This window comes from Ascaphus truei, chromosome 1 (genome assembly GCF_040206685.1).
Source record: "Ascaphus truei isolate aAscTru1 chromosome 1, aAscTru1.hap1, whole genome shotgun sequence".
Taxonomy (NCBI): domain Eukaryota; kingdom Metazoa; phylum Chordata; class Amphibia; order Anura; family Ascaphidae; genus Ascaphus; species Ascaphus truei.
The window spans coordinates 231,549,623-231,558,433 of NC_134483.1; the positions used below are offsets into that span (position 1 = coordinate 231,549,623).

General features: G+C 47.5%; 1 protein-coding gene across 5 annotated transcripts in view; it reads right to left on the reverse strand.

The window, feature by feature from the left end:
• FER (FER tyrosine kinase) overlaps positions 1-8,318 on the reverse strand; it is a 314,315-nt gene extending 305,997 nt beyond the window's left edge. For all 5 annotated transcript variants that reach the window (XM_075602017.1, XM_075602010.1, XM_075602022.1 and 2 more), the window contains exon 1: positions 8,234-8,318. The gene's annotated coding sequence lies outside the window, so the exon portion shown is untranslated. The remainder of the gene's footprint in view (positions 1-8,233) is intronic.
• Positions 8,319-8,811: the final 493 nt, after the last annotated feature.

Sequence of the window (8,811 nt, forward strand, 5' to 3'; positions counted from 1 at the left end):
TAAGCAGCTCCCGCTCCCTCCCCCCACAAATGCCACACACACACACACACCCATGTGGAGGAAGCTGTCTGACAGCTCCCGCCGCTGATAGGCTCATCAGCGCACCACGTGACGCGTCACCGCCGGCTAGGAAAGGATACCCCTGCTGGTGAGGAACGCGCATGCGGCCGCGCGCACCGCCGGACACAGCTGGACCAAAGCCTTGGGGGTTTTTTCTATCAGACGATTGTCTTCAATAGGGAATTTCGACGCAAGATTATGTAGGGGGGGGGCGCGGGCTGCTTGCAGGGAAACCTGGGGGCGGGCAGAGCTGTGCACGGGCGGCCAGAAGCTCCGTGCTGCTGCTTCTATGTGTCTGTGTCTTGCAGAGGGGGCGGGGCTTTTCTCGGCACACAGACAGCCCCTCCATCTCTTCCTGTCTGCTTCCCGCACCAGTTTTCAGCAGCATGGGGGGTTGGGGGATCGGAGCATGTCGCCCCCCAAGGAGAAAGTAAGTGTGTGTGTGTGTATTGAGTTTGTGTGTGTGTGGGGGGGATTGTGTGTGTATTGAGTTTGTGTGTGTGTATTGAGGTTGTGTGTGTGTGTGGGGGGGGATTGTGTGTGTGGGGATTGAGTTTGTGTGTGTGTGTGGGGGGGGGATTGTGTGTGTGTGGGGGGGGGGATTGTGTGTGTGTGGGGGGGGGATTGAGTGTGTGTGGTGGGGTGATTGAGTGTGTGAGGGGGGGATTGAGTGTGTGTGTGTGTGGGGGGGGATTGAGTGTGTGTGTGTGTGTGTATGGGGGAGATTGTGTGTGGGGGGGGGATTGAGTGTGTGTGGGGGGGGGGATTGAGTGTGTGTGTGTGTGGGGGGGGATTGAGTGTGTGTGTGTGTGGGGGGGGGGGGGGGATTGTGTGTGTGTGGGGATTGAGTTTGTGTGTGGGGGGGGGATTGTGTGTGTGTGTGTGTGTGTGGGGATTGAGTGTGTGTGTGGGGATTGTGAGTGTGTGTGTGTGTGTGGGGATTGTGAGTGTGTGTGTGTGTGGGGGGGGATTGAGTGTGTGTGGGTGGGGGATTGAGTGTGTGTGTGGGGGGGGATTGAGTGTGTGTGGGGGGGGATTGAGTGTGTGAGTGTGTGGGGATTGAGTGTGTGAGTGTGTGGGGAGTGTGTGAGTGTGTGGGGTGTGTGTGGGGTGTGTGGGGTGGGATTGAGTGTGTGTGTGTTGTGATTGATTGAGTGCATGTGGTGAGTGTGTGTGTGTGTATGTGGTGATTGACTGACTGATTGAGAGAGTGTGTGTTGTAATGTAGTGGTGCGCAAACTGGGGGGGCAATGAGACGCAAGATTATTTAGGAAGGCGCAGGCGGCGTGCGATGAAAACTGGGTGCGCGGCCCGCAGACGCTGTGCGCGAGGGGCGGCCAAGAAGATGTGCACGGGCGGGCAGCCGAAGATGTGTGCAGATGGCTGAACAGGATAGTGCAGATGGCGGCCACGTGGTGGTGTGTGAGCGCATGCGCAGGGGCTTCGGAGGTACGGGGAGGAGCACGCCCGAGCACGGTGAAGTCAAATGCCCCTCCCGGTGTCTGCCCTGCAATAGCGCTGTGTTCCTGCTCTCCTCCGCTGGCAACCTGCTTCGCTGCGATCCTCTACAAGTGAAAGGGTAGGCTGCCACTATATCACTCATACTATGAATGTACAGAAATAATAAAAAAGAAAGTGAAAACACAACATTGAAAACGGAAAAAAAATAATAATACTGTAGGTAGAAGTGTGGATGACAATGGGGATAGCAAGACAAAAAGGGGGGGGGGGGAGAGAGGGAAGGGAGGTAGCAAAGAGGTGGATGAATGCCCCCTCAAAGGATTGCCTTTGTGCACGTACGCTCTCCCAAGCTTGGCGCTTGGGGAGACAAACAAAATTGACTTTGAAGTGCGCTCAGCAGCAGTCAATACACACAGACACACACAGACACACACAGACACACACAAATAGCCCCGATCTACGCTTGCAAAATTATGCAGGACACCCTGTGCTCATGCTTGGAGAGTTGGTGATGTCACCGCTCTCAGCGGCAGCGTGGACGCTGCCTAATTTTGCAAGCGCGAGCTGTTGAAATATGTAAGTATTTAAACATATTTGGATTTATATTGTATACCGTTTAATAAAGGGGTTTTTTTTTTCCATGTGATTTTGATTACATCAGGCAGGTGGGGCCCGAGAAATTTTATGGATGAAAAGGGGGGCTCGGCATAAAAAGTTTGCTCACCCCTGCTAAAAGGATGCCAAGTTTTAGCACGCTTTCACTTCCATTTGAAAGGGGGTTACGGCTGTGCTAAAGTTTAGCACCCTTTAGTGAATGCGGGCCTTAATGCATCAGAGACAGCAAAAAACATTATTAGAAAAATGTATTTGCCATGTGAACACTACTGCCAGCTTGAGCCTTTATAAACAGAAATTAAAATAAAATAAAATAAAAAACAGCTATGAAAAATAAATAAAAACAAGGTTGATAATCTGCTTTGAATGCCGTTCACGCTAAAAAATAGGTCATATTAGTGTGAACTTAACCTTTAAAACTAGGTGGCGTATGCAATTTGCAATGTTAACAAATTCAGAGGCATGTAAGAATTGAAAAAAATGCATCAAAGCCTGGATATTGCCATGATTTTCAATTACAATAGTGACAGAGAAGAGGGAGGCTAGTGATTGCACATCCTTTTTGGTTCATCTCAATAATAAAGTTAATGAAATGTATTCATACCTCTCCATATACAATTAACAGCTAGAAAGACATAAGGGATAAATAAGGCAATGATTATGGCAGTAAATGCCATCCTGAATTTCAGGTTAAAATGTTAAATATTGCCAGGAAAACTTAACGCTAATCGAGCTCTGTTAACCGTACGGTTGTCAAACTCCTCCTCCACATCAGGCTTTCTTAATTAGTTATTTTTGCGTTAATATATCTCGCTTATTTGTCTCACTTGCACCAGCAGGGGATTTCAGGAGTTTAAATAGACAGAACGTAAATGGTGTCACACCACAATGTACATTGAGATGAAGCTTATCGGAATGACGTGCCATTTGAATACTGATTTATGCAACGTTGTTTTTAGTTAAGTGGATGGTTCATAGATTTCAATTTAACTGCAATACTGCAAATAACAATATCGGATAAGTATCTGTTTTCTAAATGTAGCATAGGTTGAACTTGATGAACATGTATTTTTTTTTTTTAAAACCTCATCTACTATAACTATGCAAGGTGTCACCTGTTCTATTTTGGGGAGGGGTTGGGCACCACCCTAATGTAACCGCCCACCCCCCTATTGCTCTGACCAAGATTCACAGCATTGGTGCCACCACAAATTAATTACCAGTTAAGTCACAAGAATCTTCCCTGGTGTCAAACCCATCTCAGCAGGAGCGTCCCCACTTCCACTATGCTCAGCACCAGTGAAGAACACTACAAATCAGTGTTTGCTTGTTTCTGGATCCTGGAATATGTTTTAGTCTAGATGTTATATTGCAGGGGAGCACAAACTTTTCCTGCTCTCGTCTCCCCTCCCCCCCCCCCCTCCCTTACCTGGTATCCGCGTAAAATGACGCTGTGGAGTCATGTGACGTCACGTGACCGGCGGCATCATTTCACGCATGTGATGTCATGTCTCATGGAAACGTGGTGTCATTTGACACGAGTGACGTCACATGACCCCGCTGCGTCATTTGATGCCACGTTGCCATGGCGACGTGTCACATGCGGCTGAATCCCGGTAAGGTAAGTGTTGCAGGGGCCTCACGCGATCACCCGGCATTTCATTTAAATACCGTGGGGAAGAGCGTGGGGCCTCTGCAACCGCCCGCACCCCTCCCCCCCCCAAAAAAAAAATCTAGGGGTGCACGTCCCCACTTTGCGCACCGCTGATCTATATGATTGTCATGTGTATTACAGCTGTGAAGCACTATGTGCATTAAATGGCGCTATATAAAAGACATACATAGACAAAGACACTCAGCCACTCCTACCACCCATTGTGGCCAAGCACTGCCATACACAGCACTTATTCCCTCACCTGCTGTCTCTGTAAATCTCCCACCATACCTCTTAGATTGTAAGCTCTTCGGGGCAGGGATTGCCTTTCCTATTGTCTGATTTTGCTGCACTTATTGTATCATTTTAATTCCCTATACTGTATTCTTTGTGAGGCGCCGAGTACACTTTTGGGGCTATATAAATAAAGACATACAATACAATACATACAGGCATACCCCGGTTTAAGGACACTCACTTTAAGTACACTCGCGAGTAAGTACATCTCGCTCAATAGGCAAACGGCAGCTCACGCATGCGCCTGTCAGCACGTCCTGAACAGCAATACTGTCTCCCTACCTGTACCGAAGCTGTGCGCAAGCGGGGAGACTATAGAGCCTGTTACAAATGCGATATTAACATCGGTTAGGCACGTATACAGTACATGCATCGATAAGTGGGGAAAAAGGCAGTGCTTCACTTTAAGTACATTTTCGCTTTACATACATGCTCCAGTCCCATTGCGTACGTTAATGCGGGGTATGCCTGTACATACATAGACTGCTGTCTTGCTCTTGTGACCTGCATGACTACAATTGGAGATACCTTATATTGCTGATCATGTCTGTTTGTTGTGGCTGAATTAACCTGCAGTGGCACAACTGACAACTGTTTTTGCTTGCTTCTGCAGCACACGACAAACTTGTTACACATGTATCCTACATCTCACTTACATCACTCTAAATCAGACTTGGTGGTAATTTTAGTCACAAATGACTGAATCACAGAATGTATATACATATACAGTGGTCAACAAATCACCAAAAAATCTACTCTCCACCTAGTACCACACGTGTGCTGCTTGGACCAATAGGAGCTCGCCACGATATTAAATCCACTCGCCCGGGGCGTGCAAATGTATAGGTTTGTCGAACACTGTACATATATATGTATATACATTCTGTGATTCAATCATTTATGTGACTAAAATTACACCAAGTCTGATTTACCACAAGATTACCACACAAGTCTGTGTTTCATATCTCCTTTCTGTGTCTTCAAGCACCGCTCAATTTATATGCTGATGCACACAGGGTATAAGAGCTATATAGATATAGATATATATCTTGATACAGTGATGCTTAGAAACAACAGTCCAAAAAGCAACATTTTGTGTCACTTCACAAAGCAACAAGGTAATTTGCATTTTTACCTATTGTCATTGTCCTGTGCGGTTGCACTGTGTCTTTGAAACATACCGTAAAGCGCTACGTATAACTAGCAGCGCTATATAAAAACATGCTATTATTATTATTATTACCTATGAGCATGCTGTGTACAAAAAGAACATGTGTGATGATCGCACAGGACATGGAGCACCACTACTATTTCATTCACATGATCAGAGAAAGAATAGTTTTTTTTCCACCTTTATAAACTTAGTTCCAATATATTTAATAAGAAAAATGATCGTTTGGAAAGGGCTATCCACCTTTGATTTTAGGGTATATATTGCGTAAACCTATTAAAAGAGGTTGAAATACTTTTGCCCCAAAGTTCAAGATGCTCAGAACGTCTTTAAAATCAGGGACAGTATCACTACTCGTCCAAATATTTCAACCAATGTGTGTAGCAGCTTTGTTACTGTGCCTTGCTGTATCTCTGAGTGATGTATGGGGATTGTATCCACGTATTGTGATCTGCCTACATTTTAGACCAGCGGTGCGCAAACTGTGGGGCGCGACCCCCAGGGGGGGCGCGACACTGCCGACGGGGGGCGCGGGGTTTACAGAGGCCCCGCGCGCTTCCCGAAGGCACTTAAATTAAGTGCCGGGGGAGCTGCAGGGCCTCTGTAAACCTAACTTACCGTGACTCCGGCAACTTCCTCCCTGCGGTGCCATGGCAACGCGGCGTCAAAATGACGCTGCGAGGTCATGTGACGTCACGTTGCTATGGCAACGTGACGTCATTACGCCGGAGCGCGGGTAAGTTGGGGTTGGGGGGGGGGGGCGCGGGAGTGAGGGGACAGCCGTCAGGGGGGCGCAGGGAAAAAAGTTTGCGCCCCCCTGTTTTAGACCATAATGTGTATGAATTGCATCTATAAATAATTTAAGTGAATATCTATACTGTATGCATATCTTTATTTATATAGGGCCCACAGCGCTTTACAAAGATATTCAGAGTGTATTACCAGCATCTATACTCCATGTAAGTGTATAGAAATATAATGTCTAAGAAAGTATGACATATTTGCTGTATTTAAGCAATGCCTATGAACTGACGTCTCTTATCTATCTATCTATCTATATGAAAATGTTGTATGTTTGCTGTGCCTCTGGGCAATCTGATTGGTCCGTTGGTCTGTCACGCAGCCTCTGGACAATCTGATTGGTCCGTGGCCCGGCCCCACCCCCGCACGCCTCTCATTGGCCTGCGTCGTTCTATGACCTTACATTCCCAATTGCCACACTCTCAACCGCCGCAGACACAGCCAACACAACACCACACCTAATATTGCGCCTGGTCCGTTACTCCTGGCCGCTACCTTCCCCCAGGTTCCCAATTACTGTATATGTGTGTGCCCCACCCCCCTTATTATTACACGTGTAGCAGAGCCCCTACCTGCCTCCACTGCAGGGAACTACTCAGCTGCTTTGCTCTGTGTGCAAAGCTGATCGGGGACAGTGGGGCATTCGGGACTACAATTCCCAGAAGCCTAGGTTGGGTCACATGGCTCGTCTCAGCCAGTCAGGCGAGAGCAGCCATAACCACGCATGTGACCTAACCTATGCTTCTGGGAATTGTAGTCCCGAATGCCCCACTGTCCCCGATCAGCTTTGCACACAGAGCAAAGCAGCTGAGTAGTTCCCTGCAGCAGAGGCAGGTAGGGGCTCTGCTACACGGGTAATAATAAGAAGAAGAGGGGGGAACATATACAGTACTTGGGAGCCAGGCAGAAGTTTTAAGGGGCCAGTGTTTGTTAGGGGGGACGCCTGCCCCTCACCCTCACCCCCTGCCCTCGGCCCTGTCAGTGTGTCTTTGACAAACTCTCATACAGACACGCTCTCTCATATAGGCACACACTCTCCTTCATGCAGACACACACACACTTACTCATAGAGACACACACTTACTCATACATACAGACACACACACACACTTATTTTTCATCCCGGGCAACGCAAGGTCTCTCAGCTAGTTGTATATACAAGTGATGTTTGTGCACCATGTATATCAGCTACATAAACGAGGTCTTAAGACATACACATTATGTATATGTGAAGGCAATGATATATATATATATATCTATATATATATATATATATATATAGATATATATATATATCAGTACCATGTGTGTATATACACACACACAATGTTCATAAGTGATGAATATACATATATGTTAAGTGATCACTATCTATAACTCAGTATGTATATATTCACACACACTATGTAGAAGTGATGTTTATATATGGCATATACACTATGTATAAGTGATGTAGATTATATATATATATATATATATAGCCCACATATAACTGGTGTGTACTGTACACACACACAGCATGTCACACACACACACACACACACACACACACACAGCATGTCACACACACACCCAGCATGTCACACACACACACACAGCATGTCACACACACACACACAGCATGTCACACACACCATGTCACACACACACACACACACACACCATGTCACACACACACACACACACACACACACACACACACACACCATGTCACACACACACACACACACACACACACACACACCATGTCACACACACACACGTCACACACACACACCATGTCACACACACACCATGTCACACACACACACGTCACACACACACACCATGTCACACACACACACACACACACACACACACACACACCATGTCACACACACACACACACCATGTCACACACACACACACAGCATGTCACACACACACACACAGCATGTCACACACACACACCATGTCACACACACACACACACCATGTCACACACACACACACACACACACACACACACACACACACACACACACACACACACACACACACACACACCATGTCACACACACACACACACACACACACACACACACACACACACACACTTGCCTCGGCCCCGCCGCTTCCCCTGCACACACTGCTCATATCCTGCAGGGAGCGGCTCCCCTTCTCTCCCCCGGTACCTGCTGCTGCCGCCTGATCTCCCAGCACAGACCGGAGCCTCCGCCACCAGCGTCACCGTCACGCCGCGTGTCACCGCAACCTGCGTCCCCGCCGCAGCCAATGGGAGCCCGGGACAGAGGCGGGGCATAGAGAGGTGGCAGCCAATCACAAGAGACCGAGGAAGAGGCCCTTCAATGTGGAGGATGGGAGGGGGATGGAGGGGTGTGTCACGTGATAGGCTCTGTGCTGTGTATAAACATGTGTATGAGCAGCTGGGCCGGGCCACACATGAGTGACATCTGGGAAAAGGTTGGTATTGGCGGCACAACGAGATGTCAGCTTCCAAGGATAGAGATACGTGAAATGTGCTTAACCTGCACCACAAATGACATCTTCATGGAAAAGTACTGATCCTTTATTTTATCACTGAAACTCTTTCAAAGTGTATGAGGCATGTGATGCTAAAAATCAGTGATGTTGACTCCATATCAGTGAAAGCAGACATGACTGAAGTATAATGATGATGCTGGGAGTCAGTGTTATTCATGTGAGAGAGGCTGCACAGTCGTGTGTGTGTGTGTGTGTGTGTGTGTGTGTG